The 20915-nt window shown below is 36.9% G+C and overlaps 1 protein-coding gene across 1 annotated transcript in view; it reads left to right on the forward strand.

Annotated features, from left to right (window-relative positions):
• The window catches only part of LOC121076953 (transcription initiation factor TFIID subunit 4-like), a 147644-nt gene that overhangs the window by 121710 nt on the left and 5019 nt on the right, over positions 1-20915 (forward strand). The gene's annotated exons all lie outside the window — the stretch shown is intronic.

The raw sequence follows: 20915 nt of genomic DNA on the forward strand, positions 1-20915 counted from the left end.
ATAATGTGATCCCTTAAAAGAAAGCATCACCAGCTAGTGGAAGAAAAACAATTGCTTCTAGCTGCTTGCCTTTCCTTTTGTATTAGTAATTGGTATCACTGTGGACCCTTCTAAATGATACAAGCCTTTTTTTGTTCTAATCTGTTTGTCTATAAAGAGAGTTTGTACATCAGTTTATGTCTCTTTTGTGCTACAAACACTGTTTTACAGGGACAGAAGCTTTCTAACAAATATGTATTTTTCGAAATTAAAGGGTATGTAAGCTCCCCTCTAATTGTAGGTGACTTTCTGCATCTTTGCATGCATCCCAGTTCTCGCTGGCAGTTGTGGGCATGGAGTGGTGCAGAGCTGTGGCTTTTAAGTTTTTGGCCCTAATGTTAGTTTTTTGTAGCTATGTTCCTCTGATTTGATCGACAAACCATAGAGCATATCACTGTCTTTTGTAGATGTCATGCATTTAGATTTCTGTTGTGAAGAGTGAACAAATGGCCAGGCGTTGCTGTGCTTTATGCAGTTTTATTAGAGAAAAGAGAAAAATTGTTTTATGTAGATGAAGTAGGAGGCTCCAGGGATTGATGTAGCTCAGTTGTTTTTTTTTCTGTGATGACCACAGAGCTGTGTGGTTTTTTGGTTTGGGGTTTTTTTTGTTTGTTTTATTTACCTCGGTGACTGAACCTGTTCTATTCTTTCTGCAAGTAGAAGCCTTATTATTTTATACCTCTAAAAAAAAAAAAAAAAAAGGAGTCTTCTGATGGGATTTGAATACTTGCTGCCAGAAAGCTGTCGGTGATTTCCCCAGGGCAGACAGTTGTCGCAGGGCTCTGGGTGCACGCCGGAGGGGATGCACTCCCCCTGGGCCGGGACACAAAGGCTCCTGCAGAGCTCCAGTGCCCCAGTGAATGACCTGGCACCAGCAGGTGACACCTGGCCCTTGGCTGTGCTTGTAACTGGGGGAGAGTGGGGAGCACTGGGAAAGGTGAGATTCAACCAAGCTTGGAGAAAAGGCTTCTTTGTACCTTACTGAAGCCTGTCTTCGAGCTGAGCCTTGCAGTGATGGCTCTTGAATAAGCTTCTTTTAGCCTTTCTCAGAAAATAAAAGCGAGTGAAATGGCGGGTATGGAAAGAGAGGCTGGTGAATAGACCTGCAGAGGGCCAGCAAGTTGTGGAGCTGAGATGCAAGAGGCTGTCTCCCAAGGAAATGGAGGAAGAGCTTTTCTGTAGAGGAACCAAATACTAATGCAATCCAAATATAGAGATTATACCCCCAATAAGTTTTAGCCTGGAATGTATATTTTTCCTAAGGATGAAATGTTGTGAAAATTTTTATTACTCAGTGTTTTTCTGTATCTAGCAGGACTCCATTTGGTTTAAAAGTAACATATTAAGGATTACATATGCTCCTCAAAGTATACGTGAAGGGCTAGATTAAAATTGTATACAATTTTTGTAGGTGATAATACTGTGTATCATCAACTCTATCTGGGTTATTCTTTGAAGATTCTCATGACCCTTATAATGATTTGAAGCAGTGTGGTTTATACGGCTACACATCATTAGTACATCATAGGCAAGAGTTTATAATAACCTATTTTTTATCTCACTAAATTTAAAAGAAGCTTTGTTAATTTTGACAACAAGTGGAAAAACACAGCAGTGAATCTGTTCTCAAGTGATATACCTTAGTATATGGAGGATCCTGTTGCGAAGAACTTCGAAAATAATCATGGTTTATTAGCTACACAGTCTTTTCCCCTTTGTTTCTATTCATTTAATTTAAAGTGAAACAACTCAGCATGCAAAACTAAAATTAGCTGCAAAAAAAGGTGTAAGTGAATAAACAGGCAAATCCATTAGAGTCGATGGGTTATTGGATCCCTTGCCATTCCTCAGATGGCGGCCTATTAAAAGTGGTAATGTCTGCCTCCAGCATGGCCTTAAGGCAAGAAAGAAGGCCAAGACAGGCATATTTCACATGCATCAGACACAAGAATTAAATAGACCAATGTTCCCTAAAAGACTGAAGTACATCTCTTTCTGACGTTCATCTCGGGCAAAAATTCATTGATCTCAGTATGTCCCTTGGCAATTATAAAATATTAAATCCAAGTCACACTTTTCTAGTTGGCTTAATTTTTTCTCTATTCACAGCTTTCTATTTGATCAATTTTAACAAGTTAGGAATAACATCTAATAAAATAAAAACTGCAGAGTTAAAAAGTTTGTTCATTTGACATTCTTATATTTTCTGCATTTAGTCTTTAGACCTGCCTGTCATTTTATTGTATTTTAAATAAATTTGCACACTAAATAGATTAAAAGAATATATATTTATACATACACAAAAAAACCCTCAACTGTATCCTTTGAATTAGCAGTTTCTTTTTAAAGCCAGGTATTCATATACAGCCGTGGTATTTCAGTGAAATCTGTATTTTAAAGTTAAATCTGTGTAGTTAATCACCAGAGTTTTCACTAGTGTCAGACAGTAATTATTTCTGCTGCTTTTTCCCTTTATTATGTCAGACTGGAATACATAATGTTATTGGAGTCTTACTTCCAAATTACTACTTACAGGAGCTTTTATTTTTATTTTTTTTTCAATTTTAACCAAAATTTGGTTTTATTTCTTTTGTGTAAATACCAGTCAGGTAGCAAAGTGAAAAATAACCTGTCAAAACCTGGATCTATTTTAACATAGATTTGGTGATTATAACATAAAATACAGCAGAAGGGATGTCTTTGCTGGTGGTCTTTGCTGATGAGAGAGGCCATAATTTGGGGGAAAATTCTTCCATCCAGGCAGTCTACCTGTTGTGTTAGCTTGTTCTGTTCCTGCTTAGCATTCTCATTGGGTTGGCACACTTACAACCTTCCATTCCTTAAATAAGCTCATTTAGTGGCCAACAGCTATAAGCAATCTTGGCTGCAAAGATGTCAAGAAGAATGCTCAGAATCTTGGTTGGCTTTCAAAAAATGACAATTTTGATTATTTACTATCAGCAGAATTACCCCATGGAAAGGTGGGGAAGGCTAACCTGGAGGTCTTAAATTTTCAGAAAAGTTAAGTTTAGGATTTCGCTTTACATTTTGGAAACAAGTCCCTGTTGTCATGTTGCTACACGTTTATAAACCTCTTGCATTTATTTTAGTAAGAAAAGCTATTCTAAGTATTAATTAGAAAAAAAAAAAAAGAGTATAACTGCTGGTGTAGTTACATTAGCACCAATAGAGAAATCAACTTCTCTGTGTACTTGGTTAAAAATACACACATGGACCAAAGAGACGTTTATTTTTGTGCTTTCTCAGTGGAATTTTAAACCTGGAAAACATTTACGTTAACATTCAGTCTAGCACATGTAAGATCAGGCTTCCTATCAGTGTTCATAGTCCTTGGCACAGGTTTGGATTCACTTGCCAAGTGAGTTGTGGCTTCCTGGGTGGCTGCAGGAGCTGGACTAGCTCTCTCTGGCAGTTGCATTGGTTGCACTCAGATCCCTCTTTGTAAAATGAGGATATTCGTACAGCCTATCTTCCATTCTTTTCTTTTTCCTCTTTTTTTTTTTTATTCCTTTTGTTAGATTGCTAATTGTGCCTGTCCCCCTTGCTGTGTCTTTGTGCAGCATATATTGTAAGAGCTCATTTTCAGATGGGACTTAAAGGTGGATATAGTTACTAATTGACTGGTGTCCATCTATCCTGCCAGTGACCAACAAAGAGGTGTGGATACAATGTGGTGGTGTTCAAGTACATGGGAAAACTGTACTGGTGACTCAGAATTCTACTAGCTGTAGCGATTTTTTTCCCCCTTTGTCACAGAAATTGTGAACCAGACATTTAAAAGGCACTTCAAGAGCAATGTTACTGAGAAGCATATTGAGTCATGAAAAAATGCAGATATAATTTCCCCTTTTTAGAATATTTTTTTTTTATTCTGGAAGAGCCACAGTTTGAAAAAGGTCTACAATATAACCTAGATCAAAAGGTTTCTGTGCATGTCTCTCTGTCTCTCTCGATATATATGTATGCATATACATAAATATAATATTTTCTATCTCTGTATCTTGTTTGCTCTCAGTCCTTTGATATAGCATTGTAAACCATCTCAAGCATGGCTAGTACGAATCTTAATGAAATTAGAAGTTGTGTTCCGTGTTTGCTGACCATAAGTTGATGGGGTAAATTGGATCTTTTCAAGGTTCAGTATGCTACTTGTTAACATATTCTCTGTAAGGGTGGTTTTGTTGAACAGCCAGCACACCTTTATGACCAAGCAAGATTTAATTTCCATTTCTTAGCTAATGGATCACATGTAATATATAATTTATTGAAAATCTGATTCTAATTGAAGTTGTGTCTCAGTAAACATTAGTACACTGGATTCAAAGGGTACTTTTGTTCAAAATTTCATTTATTGAGTCCCCACTGCCATCAACCGTGTACTCGTAATCTCCTGCTATTTATCTCATCTGCCCTGAACATAACTCTTGCCTGTATGTCTTTGAATTTATAAATTGCATAACTAGGTTTTCTTTTGAAAACCACTTAAAATTCTGTATCTCAGCAAAATCAGACAAAATAAGATCATTTTTAGCTAACCCTATTTGTATGTTTCCACAGCTTCGCATTATAGGAAAAACTGTCCTTCTCCAATTAGCAGTTTTTATTTTATTCTGCAAAAAGAAATATAGCTGTTCTTAATTAAAAAAAAAAAAGGCAATAATAGTTTAGTCAATTTTCTGGATGTTTACATCTTTTTTCCCAGTTCTACATCACGATGTTCTCATACGTTATGCTATGATGTTATGATACAAAAGTGAAATTAATAGCTGTAAAAAGTGACAACATTCTGCTGTAAGGATGTGCAGCATTGTTTATTAAAGTGATATTGTTTAAAGAACATTTTACAGAACTTCATTTTTCTTGAACTGCATACTAATTTTAAAGGTCAGTGTGGTTAGTTACCATAGTAGTGACCTAAAAATAACCTTTCTAGTGTACCTGTATATTTCTGATCTGTAGTGTTAGCATTCAGAAATGTTCTTTCCCTTAGAGTTTCAGCAGCTAAATAAGTTGCAACCCCTTCAGCTATACTCATAAAAATTTGCTTCCAGACAACATGGTCTGTTTATTGTGTAATAATCGAAATGGCACTAAATTGCAATGATTGCTGAACACTTAGGAATTGCATTAACCACTTAACTGCTAAACTATTTTCCATTTTCTTCCTCAATGTGAAGTATTATATTGATTTTCCTCTTAGTTAGAGCTGCTTACTCAACCTCTGAGATGAACAGAATATTTTAGTAGCCTCATACACTGTCATATTTTGAGTCAATCAGCAGTGACCTTGGCTAAGAATTTTCTAGAGGTTTTTTAAAAAGCTATTAAGCAAAATAGCTTGCAGTGCATAGCCTTGAATCTTCACAGAAAATAGAGGGAAACACAAAACATCTCTAAGTGAGCTAAAAAAAATTATAAGGAGGAGTAAATCTTTCTCTTTCCCTCTGAGGTGGGTTGTTTCCTATTGCCTTTAAAATACTGCTGCTAAGACAAATTAGTTCATAGTTGTAAGGCCTTATCCAGGGCCTTAATCGTAGCCTGTAATGTTGTGCTTGTCATGTAATTAAAAATCTAAATACAGTGATAGGTGAAGACATTTGGTAGTACCATTGCTCTCTATGGGGATGATGATGATTTTTTTTTGTTTGTTTTCTAACAAGTCTTTGTTAACTGAGGTAAAACACAAACATTTGGGAAATATCAAACTTAAAAGCTCCTCGATGATACATAGCTAAACTAGTTTTGTTATCAAATATTTTAGTTTAGATTTCCTTTTTCCTTTCCAAGATTTCTAGAGATAAATTCTATCTCTATTTATTTCTGAGAAAACTAGTTGAAAAAAGCAGAGGGGTTTTGTGTGGTTTTGTGTTGTTTCTTTCTTTCTTTCTTTCTTTCTGCAAAACCTTTCTGAAATCTTGCTGCAAAAAAAAGGGGGAAAAAGGCTGATGCAGGTAAGGAAGAGTTAAACAGAAATTGAGCGGGGATGCTGGGGGGCAGCAGTGCTGCAGAACATAGCAGTGTTCGTGCGAAGGCAAGTCATTTCCCGAAACACTGCAGACACATGGCCTGAGGCAGTCTAAAACCTTTGGAGACCAAAATGGCTCGCAGGAGTTAGAAGTAATAAGGTGTTTTTCCCTTCTTTCTCCTTCACTGAAATTCTGTAAGGTTGCTATGCATTACCAAGGAACAATGCCACTATTTTTGTGTTTTATATGGGTATTAAGATCCATTACAATTTGACATTTTTAAGATTGGTTATCCTGTAGTTTGGTGTTAAATTGAAGTTGTTTGTTTTGAATTTAATTCTTTCATTTTTCAAAGGAAAAAAAGGCAGCGCTGCTGTGCTGATAGCTTACTGAAGTATGCCAGGGTTTGATGTTTGAATTGAATGTTTGCTATCCCAAAATACAGGCAAAATTATCTTTAAAAGAACTCTAGATTTTTTATTTTTTATTTATAATCATTTTAATGTCTGAAAGATGCTTTCTGGTTAGCTTTTCACAATCAGATTGTAGAAGATATTGTGCATATATCTTTAAGGCATAACATTTCTGGGATTATTTTTAACACTATGTTACACATCCGAGATGTATTGTGCTTAATGCAACCTGTTTATGATTATTACAACCCTATATGTTTGCAGCAGCTAAATAAACTCCACATCAAATAAATTACTGCAGCAATGTTATTAGGCCAGCAGCAATGTTAAGGACATCTGTTAACTCTTTTTCAAATGCCCTGTCCTTACTCGTTTATTCTAAACATTTCTGTTGTTAATTACTACTTAAGTATGTGAAATCATTGTTCAAACGTAGCTGTGAAGACCTGCTTAGGAGGACTGAGGCAGGCTTGGGTCCCATTCTCAGCCTTACTCCAGATGCAACATTGAGAGGAGACCCGTAGCTTGTTGTTTTAAGTTGAACACTTAAAAGTCAGGTAAATTAGGCCAGTTGACACATATTTTTGTTACTGTAGTTCCAGCAACAGACATGGTGTACAACATGGTCTGAACAATTTCCCCCACTTAGGCCCTGAAAGTCTAACTTCTTGCTCTTAGTGAAGAAATTTGCAGCAAAACTTTCTTCGTCAAAATGCATTTTTCTCAAAGATAAAATGTTTAGTGAAAGTACATCTGTCTCCAAACCATATTTGTGAAGGAGGTTTTTCTGCTCCCGAGATGACATTTCTGGTGAGGCTGCGAGCCTGTTGCCCAGTGGCTGCGGCACCTGGGACATGAAGGCTGGACGCGGTCTTTGCCCCTGGGTTGGTGAGTTCCTCTGCCGCTCACCGTTGTTATGATGCAGACTGAAATCTTCCAAAATGGAAATGGTCCCTGGTTTGGTTACCATTACGTGGTAAAATGGTGCCTATTAAAACCCAACTCAGAGTTCTTTTAAAAATCTTTTCATTTGAAATCCATGTGAGACCGCAAGGTGTTTTGCTAGCTCGCACCAAGAGTGGCTTAGGTCACCATCTTTATTTGCAATTTAATGAATTGTAGATATTTGATCATGAAAACAAACAAATAGGGTGATGTTTTTCAGATGTTAGATGATGATACTTTAGTAGAACTCTTGTAAATTAAAAAACAAAAACAGAAGCAATTATAAAAGGATCCACAAAGAGCCTGTATAGACGGTGTCTAAAAGACTTCTGTTGGGAAGTTTGCCAGAATAGTGTGAATTTACATAGCTTTTCATCAACATCATATGAAAAATAGATGCAAAGTAAAGGAATACTCAATAAGTATGTTTCGCTTTTGTCATCTGAATATTGTCTGATTTTCAAATTACAGTCTTACATCTCAATGTGATTGAAGAAAACCTGTAGCATATACTTACAGCGTTGCCAATTCAAGCATTTTCTTTATTACTGGAATTCAGTTAATCACAAAGTGCGTGGCTCATTGCAGTGTGTGAGGCTGTGGAGGATCCCAGCTCTGATAGGAACCTCTAGTTAAATGATTCATCTGAGAACAGACTGAGCGACCGAGGACAGGACGACCTGCTTGCAAGCATTAAAGGTCCCGGCTGCAAAATGGCATCCCTTCCTTTGCCCTTCTTCTCTTTCTGGTGAGACCAAGGCGCTTAAGCAGAGCTTGAGCCCTTCACCACTGGTTGCAAACCCCAGCTCTCGCCTGTGCTGCTGCCAGCCCTGGTGAATGCCTCTCCCCGAGTGAGATTCTCACACATGCTCTGTAGAGGCTGTCGGATAAGATCATGGCTTGGCCAACTTTTATTTATGGGCCAATGAATTATGCAGCTGGGGTAATTAGATGTTTTTGTTTTGTGAATCAGGATTATGCTCCTGGGGTGCCAACCTAGGAAAACCTGCGAAACTGCATAATAAAAGTCATTTTTATGCAGAGGTGGAAATATTTGAATGCAAAAGAGAATGTGTGTGTGTGTGTAGGGAAGCTAATGTCCTCCTGCATTTGGAGAGGAAGAGTGAAGTGTAAACTCTAGCTGTTATCCATTAAAGCTTTTATTTCTCTTGCATTGTATAGGGAAGGAAGAACCTGTTTTAGCATATTCTCCAAAAGAAAACATGTATTTCTCTTCTCCCCCAAGTACAGCTACAAAATACAGATGTTTTTGTGTAGTTGGAAAACACTTATGGAGTTATATTTGTGTATTCGGGGAGTCTGTGTATATGTATAGTTGCTGCATTCTATTTTGTTTAACAGAACCCTGATTACAACCAAAGTTTGATATGCTTTAATCACATCATAGTTTCTATGGTGTCCTTCAATTGCATATTTTAGAAGACATTTGAGGTAGCAGACTAGTATGTATTTTTGACTTTTCTAACCTACATGCCTTATGTTTGTGCCTCAAGATAACATTGAATAACATATTTAAACTACTCATGTGTGAAAAAGCAAAATTATATCTCATGAACTGATTTCTTCACACATTCAAAAAATCAAATTCCCGTTTTGTTCAGATACTAAACAAAAATCAGAAGGGAAACAATGTTTTTAGAAATGATACTGTATTTCAAAACGCTGAAGATATGAATACCTTTAATGAAAATGTATGGTGCTCATTTTAAAAGTTAAATCATTTTACAAAGGTAGTCTTTTATAAATATAGTTTTCATTGTGAAGGCATTACGGTCTGGTTCAGTTGATAATGAGTCAGAGTTTACTGAGCTGTTATAATTTAATATTTCAAGTTGAAAATAGATATTGTAAAATAGTAATTGGTGATTACCATATTTGCTTTTCTTCAATTTCATCACCCATAAGAACTAGTGCTGTCAAGTGCTGATGCTGTATTTACATATAATAAAACTAGAGGTGCATATGTTCTTGTGGATATCATTAGTTTTTATTAAATATATATTTATGTTTTATATATGTGTGTATGTAGTAGTTCTGTAGAGGTATGTATAAATCATTATACCAAGGCCATGGTCTTTCATGGATTTTAATTACTGTGTGGCTATTCTTTGAGTTTTTGTAAACAAGGCAGACTTTAAATTTAAAAGCAGTATGCCAGATGAGCTGTTCTGGCAGCCCTTAGAATTAAAGTTTAGGCTTTCAAATTCCTACATCTCAAAATAGAACTTGGTGACATGGGATGCAAGTCTTTAAAAACAAAACAAACAAACAAAATAACCCAATAATAGTAAAAGTTTCAAGCATCCCTGCTCAATTTACAGAATCTGTCCCATTTTCCTAACTTTGGAGAGAATTTACATTGATTTACCATTAGATTAACTTCTTATTTTTCAATGTGATGCTGTTGTTCTTGTCTCTGTTTAATTTTTAAGGTGACTCAGTAGTGAGGTGGTAAGGTGTTATAGTAGTCTTGCTGTATGTGCAAAAACCAGATTAGAACTGCTCTACTGTATAGCATGACTTGGTTAGACAGAGGCTGAGTCAAACAGTGTGGGGAACATTGCTAAAATATTAAAGTTTGTTCTTGGAAATTATTTAGTCCACTGTAGTTCCACTGAAGGTGATGCAGTGTTCAAAATAGGAGCATAACAAAAGCAAAGTACTTTGTAATGAGTATGTAATGAATGTGGCAGGATCTGGAGCAATGCTTTTCAGAGTAAAGGATGTTCTGGCTACTGATCTGTCTTATTAACTGGAAAAAAAAAAAGTAATTTTGAAGGAATTGTTTAAGACCTTGACAAAATAATGTCACTTGGGGGAGCAGTGAAGATTTCTGAAAAGTAGCATATAATCTGGCCATCATTTTGCTGCAATTTAATTTTAAAAGGATAAATATAAGCCAAGATCTAAGAACAGTGGTAGTTAGCAGGAAAAGCTGATATAGGATTATCAAGGTTAGGGTTCAGACAGAACAGATGGTAAAATAGTTATAGCCTACTGTACCATATGTTACTGCTGCACACGTTCAGGTAGCATATTATATGCATTGTGAGGAAAGATCAATGATCTTAACACAGGTTTTTAGAAAGACCAAAAAATAAGCTCCTGAAAAACTAATTTCATGATTTCAGGCCAGATTAATGAACTGTTATTGAATTCAGTATTCCAGAAAGGGATACAAGAAATTATTCATAGCATGCAACCGTTTATGTTTTAATTCCCAAAAAGCTAAAATGAAGCTTGTGTTTCAGGAAGTCTATTTCAGGCTTGTTATACTTGAATTTCTGGGGTAAGTACTTAAAGGAAAAACAAATTTACAGCACATGAATTTAGATTATTAAAACAGGTTATGATTTGTTTTTTGTAACTTGTAATCAGGGGCCAGATTGTCAAAAGAGCGTGCAATCTTATTAAGGTGCCAATAAAGTGATAAATTTCTTATCTGAAACAATTGCAGCTTCACTGTGGTAGAGCACTTTTGAAAATCTGACTCCTGATCTATAATTTCTGCTGTTATTATTCAGACACTTTTTAAAGAACCCATGAAATGAATGAAAAGAATACCATGAAAATGTGGAGGTGAAAGACAAGAAAGAGAAAAAAGGGTTAATCAAGTCAGAAGTACTGGGAGAAGAAGTGGAATGGTAGCAAAGAAGAAAAATGAAGGCAGAGAGTTGTGATTTGGAGTGGTGCTAAAGAGCCTCTGGGCTTGAGATTCATCTCGCATTTTATAATGCTCATGTTGTGTTGTATCATAATGCACTTGCTTCTACTAGAGCTAGCTTTTTCTCGTCTCTTATTGCCAATGGTAAAAATAGGCCAGTAGCATCATTCCATACTATTGAGCGCATTCTAAATTCCACACTGTTTTTTTTACTTGCCTCTCTAATTAATTTAGTAATCCTCTTCAGTGTGTGCATGTGCACATTTGGGTATGTCTGCTCTGTTGCCCTCTTCCGTCATCTGTTCGAGTTCTCACGTTGCTGATGATTGGTTGTGCCAGCTCCCTTCCAAAGACAGTGAATATATTACGCTCCACTGCCTTTTGTTTAACTTCGCCAAAAAAAAATCCCATCATGAATCTGTTTTTGGCTGGTACTTTTGGGAAAGATTCGTCTTCTATAGTTGCAGCCCTCTTTTTTATCTATTACTAATTTTTATTTTATTTTGGGAGTAATTAGATATGTGAGACATCAGTGTATATATTGATCATTGTCATTTTGGGGGACCTATGAGTAATATATAATATTATATAATTTTTTCAATTGAAGGCTAGGTTATGGTAGCTACTTGCTAATTCAGCTTTTCCTGTAGGTAGTCTGTGTGGTATCCAAACTTACCAGAACAGAAAAGATGAGAAGTTATCTCTAACTAAGATTAGAGCTTTAACATCTGGAAACAATGTTTTTGTACATCACTGTCTCCTCCATGATTATCTGTAAGACTGAAGAGATTTTTCTTTAGATATTGATATTGGTATGGATTACTCAATCTTTTTTTTTGTTACCACAAGATGCAGTTGGTTAGAGGATGTTCTTGAAAGCTTTCATGTTGCATTTGTTCCCACTTTATAAAAAGAGGTGGATCTGGGATAATTGTGAGAGTGCAGGAGGGTTTACTTTTAAAAAGCGAGATTTTTTTTTAATGGCTTAGTTTGAAATTCAAGGCTTATTCTCTGTTGGTTGTGTTGAATAGAAGTTTAAAATGTTGGTTCTTTGCTTTGTGGTGAAATGGGTTGGAGGAGGATGAGGATTTTGGTATTCTTGAGGAAAAGGGGGAGATCACAGTTTTTTTTCAAATGCTAGGAAAGTTTAAACTGTCAGCATTGTGTTTATAAGTTAAACTGATCTGCCTTTTAGTCAAGGCTTGACTGTCTCATTTTGTCCTATAATGGAGAGAAAGGAAAAACCTGGATGGAAACTAAGAGGTTAGAGGAGAGTATCAAAGAGAAGTTATAAAAAATTATGATGGAAGTATGTATGTTGAGGCAATTTGAAGATGGGCAGCAGATCGGATCGCAGTCTGGAGGGCAGACAGCAATGAAGAGTGGTGGAGGCACGCGGGTCACGCGTTTCTGTTCTGAGTCCTGGAGAACTGATCCTGGTGTGAAGGAAAGAGAGAAGCAGGGGGCTTGGAAAAGGACTTGGGAAAGAGTATATCTTGATAAATAGCAAATTGTGACCATGACATGCAAGGGACTGCCTCAAAATGTAGAAGGAAAAACTACAGATCATGTTGAATGGGGGCTGCTGCTGTGAGCTTCCTGCTGTCTGTGGGAAGGAAAACACAGTTTCCTTTTTGGAGACATTTTTTCAAGAGCTATTTATGCTGATATGACTTAAGGTTTTTTGGACTTGTTCTGAACAGAAAACCCCACTAACTTAAAAAGAGTCAAGAGAATTAATTGTAAGAAACAGAAACATTAAGAAATAAAGGAATGGGTAGCTAAATGATTCAGAGACTTCTCCCTGCTGAACTCCGTCATTTCTCCCTAATGTCTGAAATACATCAGGCCTTAATTATATTCCATGATATTTGCAGTAATAGAAAGAGTGTTAACCATCTTCCACATTTTATTTATAAACATTGATGTCTTATTTCCTGTACACTGGACTGTTTTCTGACAATGTGTTTATCCTGCAAGCTGACGGTATTAGCATTTAAGGCTTAATTTTATTGCTACTCAATTCTGAGATAACCACACTGCCTGCTTGCTTTTGCTTTATTTAACGGATTGGGTATATGAATTAGGGCCATATACTGCCCTCAATCTACAGAGGAGCCTCTGGTAATTATAGGGAAAGGTTTATACCACCATTCTCAGATTGTAACTAATCTGCTAGCAAATTTTGCACTGAAAAAAAAAATTGTGCAAAGAGCTGGTAGATCCGTGGCTATTTTTGCCCTTTGTTTGGCAGGTAGTGCAAAAAGTCACTTGATTGGCACTTGCACAATTGCTGGGAGTGCACAAGATGGCCCACAGTTGCAAACATAATTATTTTAAAGTCCGGGTTATACATCATAATTAGGCTTAAGAACTGAAAGTCAGTGGAGATGAATGAGGGCAATTCATGCTCTCAAGGGTTGAGAAAGTGATTTTGAATTTAGATTTCACATTTGTAATTTTTTTTTCCACAAGCATTAAGATGTAGATACTTTTCTCTCTGTCTCCCTCTCTTCCTCCCATGGGAGGACTGGCAATATATGAAACAGCTATATGATGTCTGTGTCTCACCTTAAATAGGTGAGATGTAGCTAGCACATGAGGTGGCCAAGGTGCACTTCTTAGTGCTAATTTTCTTCTTAATCAGAAACAGCTACGAATGAATCTAGACCCCCACAGTTAGCCGGTCCCCTACAGTTGTTCTGCTCAGCATGTCTTCCAGAACAGGCCAAAAAAGCAATCTTTACTGGCTAGCAATTATGTATATTTTAATTAGATATTTAAACAATTAAATTTTACAGTTATATGTGTCTAGAGATTGATGAATGTCAAGAATATTTTAATTATTTTAAGTTTCTGATTAAATGAAAGTCACAATCATACAGGTTAGAAAAGAAGGGGCCACCCACTATGTAAAACTGCGATAGTTTTGAACTAATATCAGGGATTACCACAAGAGAAAAATCAGATGGGAATCAAATATGATTCAAGGGAAATGTGAATCCTACAAGTTCAGCTGTAGGGCTTCTCCTAAAGTTAGTTTGACATTTCTCCTTTCCCAGTGAGAGGGAATACAGGCATGTACAGCATGGTTGAAGTACAGTAATATGGGCAAATCCCTTAAAAGAGGAAAAGAAAAAAAAAAACAAAACATGCTAATATTGAAAGATGAGAAGGGAAAAGCACCACAATGCTTGAAAAATAACAATAAAAAAATTGGCAGGATTAGTATTTCAAAGGGAGCAGCACTTGATTAAACGTTTGGAAAGCATGGGAGGAGAAGCATTCCAAGCAAAATGAAAATATATGTGTATGATGGAAACAGGATAAATAGAATATTCAACTTATAATTACCACTGCAAGAATGCAGTCCAAACTGAGAGTTCTTAATCAGGTAAAATTGTCATTGCTTTTAAGTCCAAGTAAGGCAGTGAATTGTGGTAGGTATGAGATGTTTGTGGATAAAGATGTTGGCAAGATCTGTGGTTCCAACAAGGAGCAGGTCCATGAACAAAGTAAATGAAAAGACCTGGAGACTGCACCACCTGAGCAAATCGTGTGTTGCAAGAAGATAGAGGATACAAGACATGTTTTTATCACATACCAAGTGAGGAGTGAGGGATGCAAAAAGATCTTTGAAGGGTGAAAAGTCCTAGCAGAATGCAGACCTGTATCTCTGTGCAGGAAAAACTTGAGCTTCTCTTTCCCTCATTAATGCAGTGGTTGTGTAGAGATCTGCTTGGATAAGGTGTTTAAGAATTTGAAATTATTTGCAGTCTGGTTTCTTCCTGAGAATGACCTGTTGAGGACTGGGCAGTTGAGCAGTTGCCTCCCTTGAGCAGGTAAATGAAATAGCCCATATCTGCTTTACTCTTACTTGTGTTACTTCTTTCCAGTGGGGCAGACTTCTCTTCTTCCCAGGTTGTTTCTCACTGAAATGTTGCATAACTTGCTTTTTGCCCCTGTTCTCATTCAGTTTTTTGGGGGGGACGTTCTCTCAGAAGAAGGAATAGGTGGTCAGGTTGGTAGTAGATGCTGAGTTCTTTCAGCTGGAACTTGTTGGTGTGATGCTGTTTTACAAAGCAGGTTTTCAATTATAATGGTTCTTGCATATGTGACTTAGCTTAGCATAATAAAGGCAAAGAGCAGATATGTATAAAGCATTCTTTTTGTAATGGCAGTCCATTTAGTTGGGTTGAAATAACATCATGTAATTATAAACTAAAATGATCACATCTAAAGAAAAATTCTTCACTGTATCCATGTCTTAGTATGATTTACCTTCCTCTTACTATTTCTTAATATAAAAATTACTGCATGCTGTCTTTGAAATGTTGCAATTGTGTTGGTATTTGAAGTACTTGTAAATACTTGTGCAAATCAGTTTTTCTGATGTTTGTCTGCAGGGTGAGGTGTGTGTTTATGTGCCCAGGGGAAATGAGACGCATTTGCATCCAAGAGGGTGTAGCAAGCAAACGCGTGCCAAAACGGAGTCTGTAGGAACAGTTGCACTGAAATAGTATAGGATAGAAATGTTTGCAAATGAAAATAACTAGCTGCCTAAGAAATCATGGTATCTAATCCTCGCTGTAAATGTTGCTGATCTGAAGGCCTAAATGATAGCTTTTGGTGATGAATCTTTCTAAAGATGTTTGTAATGCCACCATATTGTGCATATGAAGATGCACAGTCTTTCTGTGGATATAATTATGTTTCATACAGTATTGTTAATCTTTGGGATGCTGACGAACAGTTACTATTTACTTTTCTGTACTTCAGGGGAGTACTGATTTAAGGATGTTTCAGCTTTCATTTAAATCAGTGAAATCATTACTATTAGCCTCAGTAAGTGCTGAATTAAAGCCTAAATTATGTGGGACAGCTAATCATACATAATATTATACCTGTTTTTCGTGTATAAAGTGCCTGTCAGCCAAAGATCTAATAGCATTTTATGCAAGCAATCATTATTGCTGCAGAATATCTCCAGAATATTTCTTATGATCTAAGACCTCTTAGCATAAGGCCAGACTAATGTATACCTTATTTTCCCACTCCTCTTCAGTTCACGGAGGTTGGAGAGACAAAATTCCTTGTATTTTTTTACTCCGTAGATTGCTTGGCTTTGAATTGTTCCTGTATGATTCCCACTTTCAGACTTTGGCTTGAAGTGCAGGTCTGCCACAAGGATGTGCCACGTAGCCTGGGAAAAAAACCAGCAGATCTTTTATCATTATTGCCTTGTCTCTCTGGGTCACAGAGAAGCAATAGCCGCAGTTCAAGACTATGTTCAAAGGAAAGATGTCAGGACTGAATTGTTTTCTGGTGAAGGAACGATGGATAAAATATTAAATGCAATCTTCTATTTGCCCTTATCTTTCTGTTTCCTGACGAGAATATCACAGTGTATTTCCATGGTTCTGTAATTCAATGCCTTTAAAAGCTGAAGGTGTACAGATTAATGAAAAAAAAAGAAAAAAGAAAAAAAAGATTTAATTGTTCAACAGTAGAAATCACTGTTATAAAAATCAGTAGATTTTGTTACATATGTTTTTGTTATGTGAAAGCAATTCTGTTTCAAACGAGGAACAGCACGCTTTTGAGAGTTACTCAGTCAGTTTAACTTTCATACGCCTGCTGCTCTAACCATTGTAATTTAATGCACAAAGAGATTTTTACTTTCCGAGCAGTAGGGGAGTTTGTCCATGAAAATTTCGGACGAGGTGTGCCTGTCTTTCTCAGTCCACTTTCTCAGTAGCCTTTAAACCTTCTGGGAAATACTGACCAAACCTGGTGCGTGTGGAGGGGGTGAAGTAGAAGAGGGAAAGGGGCAGTAAGGAGCTGAGACCAAGCCCATGAAAACCACCATGAGGACTGTTAGCTCAGGCACAGGGAAGACGAGACATGCTGGTATCGGCAGTGAGGAGAAGGCTGCAATATAAGCTCAACAAGTTTTGGGGTAGGTTTGACTTTGGGGCCACATGTACCGGGTGGGTGATGAGCACAGGCTCAGTGGGTCTGCCACCCTGGGGGGTGATGCTCGCCTGGCTGGCTCGTGAGGATGGAAGAAGAGCTGGGCGTGGGGTGGTCCTGAGGCCATTCCGAAGGGAGGTAAAACCCTGGGGGGCATCTGTGATATGTGGAGGGTGATACAGTGGATTGAGGATATTTCTGGGAGAGATGAGAGGTGATGAACGCGATGTAGAGGAGCAGGTTTTATTGTGGTAAGAAGTAGTACCAGAGAAATGCAATACATCTGGAAGAAATGAGGCTTCATTAGTTTCTCTGTTCACAGGAGTATTTGTTTTAATTTCTAGAATGTATGTTTCTTTGGTAGACAGTTATGTATGTTTACCTAGGAATCTACCAACTCTTTCGTTGTTACTTTGTTTTGAACCAGAGCAGAATAAAAATTATTCTGCTTTTCCAGCAGCATGAGTTTTCTCACAGAAGACGATCATAAAAATAGCAAACTGGGACTAGCTGAGATGAGTGGCCCAAATCTTGTGTCACATCTAACATAAATTTGGAAATTGCTTCAAAATAAATTTGGAATTGCTTCAAAATGTGCACGCTGAACCAGTTATTACTTCAATTCTTCTTCTTAAGCCATAGTTTCAACCTAGGTAGCTTCCAACAATTGAATTAAGCTTGACAGTCCAACAATGTTATTTAAAATACTGTAAGTTGTATATACACATGTCAGCTAAGCGTATCTGAAGTGTATTAAAGCTCATTAAAGTTGATGGAGTCTGACTGTTTCAGTGGGTCTTGGATTACAGGTTAACAGAGAGCATGGCACCATGGCCTTTTTTTTTTTTTTCCTTTCAAATTCCTGCATTTAATTTGATTTTCGGTGAATTTCTCTTTCTGGCTGTGCCACGGCATGATCCCTGCTGGCAGCGGGAGTTGTGTGTGTCTTCCCGGAAAGCCCCTTTGTATGGGTGCTGCACAGTGCAGAATAATTCAGTTGCTCTCTGCTGTCTTCCTTACTGTCCTGTGAGATTTGCAGCTACCAAGTTCAAGGCAGTCACCAGCCGCCTTAGTAGTACAAGAAAGAAAAATTGAAGCAGCAAGGGAAAGAGACAGTGGGGAAAAAGGAGAGGACAAGATGGAATGGGAAAAGAAGTTGCTGTAACTCATTTACGTAAGTCATTGCAAAATGAAGAGGTAGTAAGAGTCCATACATAAATTCTATATATTTTTTTTCTGGTCTCAAACATTTTAAATTTCCCTGAAGTTATAAATAGAAGTTCACTGATACCAAAACTGGTACTGATGTATATTTGAGTGGGTGTGATTTGGTAATAGCTTGGGTGTGGCAGGCAGGAAACAAAGGATGTAAACAATTTACAACCATTTATTTTTTTTTATTAGAGCTTTTATCTTTGTAACTCTTACTAGTTTCCATAGATACAAACAAGATCGGGCTTGTTTGTGTTGATGAAAAGTCTGTCATGCTGATTTAAAAAAAGAAAAAGTTTTTTCTTGAGTAAAACCTGTGTTTCTTCAATTCCACCATTACATGGCAATTAACTAGGCTTGTATTCATGTATATAATTAAAAAAAAAGTGGCATTTAGTACTGTACTTAATGTAGCATTCCAAAGAATAATTTTGAGTACAATACAGTACCAAACAAATTGGTCTTTAATTTAAATTAGAGATCATATTGACAGTTACACGTTATTGTCCTGTCAATGTACAACTGTGCTTTTCTACTTTCTAAAAACATTCTTACAAATTTTTCACCTTGTGAAAGAGAATTACAGGGTGTTATCAGGTAACTGAGTAGCTAACAAGCACATTTATGAATGTGCACAGCTTAATTTCGTGTTACGGTGTTGCATTAAGTATATGCTCTTACCACCCAAAAGTTCAGTACCTCAAGTGATAAATGCAATGAATATGACTTACCTCATCTTAATTCCAGCTACTCTGTCCAATAAATATAAAGCAATTCTTTGCTGTATAGGTACCTCAAGTATTAAATGGTTTTATGTGAAGAAATATATATAGAAGTAGCTTTTCTATTAATATTTGGTTAAGCGTGTGTAGGATGGTTCTGGTCCAGTAAGCTACAGATAGTATTTTTGAAGAGTTTCTTGTCATGAGTTTAAGGTGGCCACATTGCTAAGTGTTTTTGTTATGTTCAGGAACTGCAGTCAGCATGGATGTGAAAGAACTATTACTTGGAGCAGGGGGAGAGATTCACCGTATCAGAGACAGAGAAGAAAAATATTTTTGAGTCAGCTTGTTCAAAATAAATATAGACATGGTAGTTCCTTGGAGAATTGGAAATAATGGCAACAGCCCTGGCAAAACAAATGCATGGTAAGAGTGCAGACTAGAAGCAGCTTAAGGTAGGGTATTGTTTCAGACCTGTGGAAGATAAAGAGTATGAGTTTAAATGATGCTATTTCTTTTAGGAATGCAAAGCGTTTTGGCATAAGGGCTGAATAAATTCAGAGCACCACTAATAAATGGACTGTGCACTGGGGATGTGTCTGTCTTCAGCATGGATGAGCAATCCTTGGAGATGCAGCACATGCTTTTCCTATGAGCAGTGAGGCTAGGTGGTAAATCAATTAATCTATTAACAAAAGCTACTTTATACTGGAGAACAGAATCCCTAAGACCAAATGCTCATGGCGCTCGAAGGTTGTGGGCTTCTCCTTCTCTTGCCTCTAAGCTTAGCCACATTCATTTAACTATGTTAAGCATTTTTTGTGGTTATAAGAGAATAGGATTTGCCCCACTACTGTAATTTAATAGCCAGATATAGGAGAAATAACTTGAGCAGTATAGTTCTGCAGGTGAGTCTGATTTTGCCAGTACACAGAGAGAAAAGCAGTAGTGAAAACAGTGTTATGTCTTACTTGCAATATACCACGTTTGTTTCCCCTACAACCTTTCAGTACTAAAATTATGCTTAACTGTATTTTTAATGGCTAGAATCAAGATCCTAGAATAAGTGTTCCCTGGACAAAGAAAGGTAAGTTAAGAGCAGCAGTAAGTAGACTTGAAATAGGTATTTTAAAAGTTTTGAAAACTGTGCCAGATGCTTTAGAGGTTTGAAAAATAATTTAAACCTTTTTATGGATTAAAACCTAATTTTGTAAGTCAGAACATTTTATTTCACCAGAAATCAATTGGAAGCACTAAAAACAATGGCCTTTTAAGGATGAAAAAAGGGTGGAATCTATCCATCTATCACCTTTCTGTTCTAAACTCAACAAGACTGCACAGTTTATAAATTATGTCCTTTCAATTTCTAAATATTCGCATCATAGCGTGCTCTGGCCCTGATCAGTAACTAAGGAATGTAGTTTTTGAATGTTATCTCTATACAGAAGGCCAGAATGAAGTATTCATTAATTCAGTAGCTTTGGACCAATTTAAATAAAACAAACCAAAAGGTTTAACATAGCACTAGAAAACAGTACACCAATGTTTGTCTTTATCATCTTAGATGTCTGAGTTTTCCTTGCAATTTTTCTACTTAATTTTCCAACCTCTCAGCTGAGTACTGTGTTCTCTAGCAAGATTGTGTAGTATCTCCTCACAGCAAGCCTTTTTTCTTCAGTATGCCCAGAGGAGATAATAGGGGTCCCCATGGGACTGCTGAGGTTATTATGGCAGTAGCAACATACCGGTACACCACTAACCTCTTTCCAGTCCTAGACAGGATGTGGAATAGCATTGTGCACACATTTGATATACCAAAGATGCCTTTATCTACTGCAATTAGTTTTGTCCTAAAAAAAGGCTCTTGAAATTGTAGTGGTTAATTACATCTATGGCTAACACGACTGTAGCAGGAGAATTAGCCAGATATATTTGTCCT

This window comes from Cygnus olor, chromosome 12 (genome assembly GCF_009769625.2).
Source record: "Cygnus olor isolate bCygOlo1 chromosome 12, bCygOlo1.pri.v2, whole genome shotgun sequence".
NCBI classification, from domain to species: Eukaryota; Metazoa; Chordata; class Aves; order Anseriformes; family Anatidae; genus Cygnus; species Cygnus olor.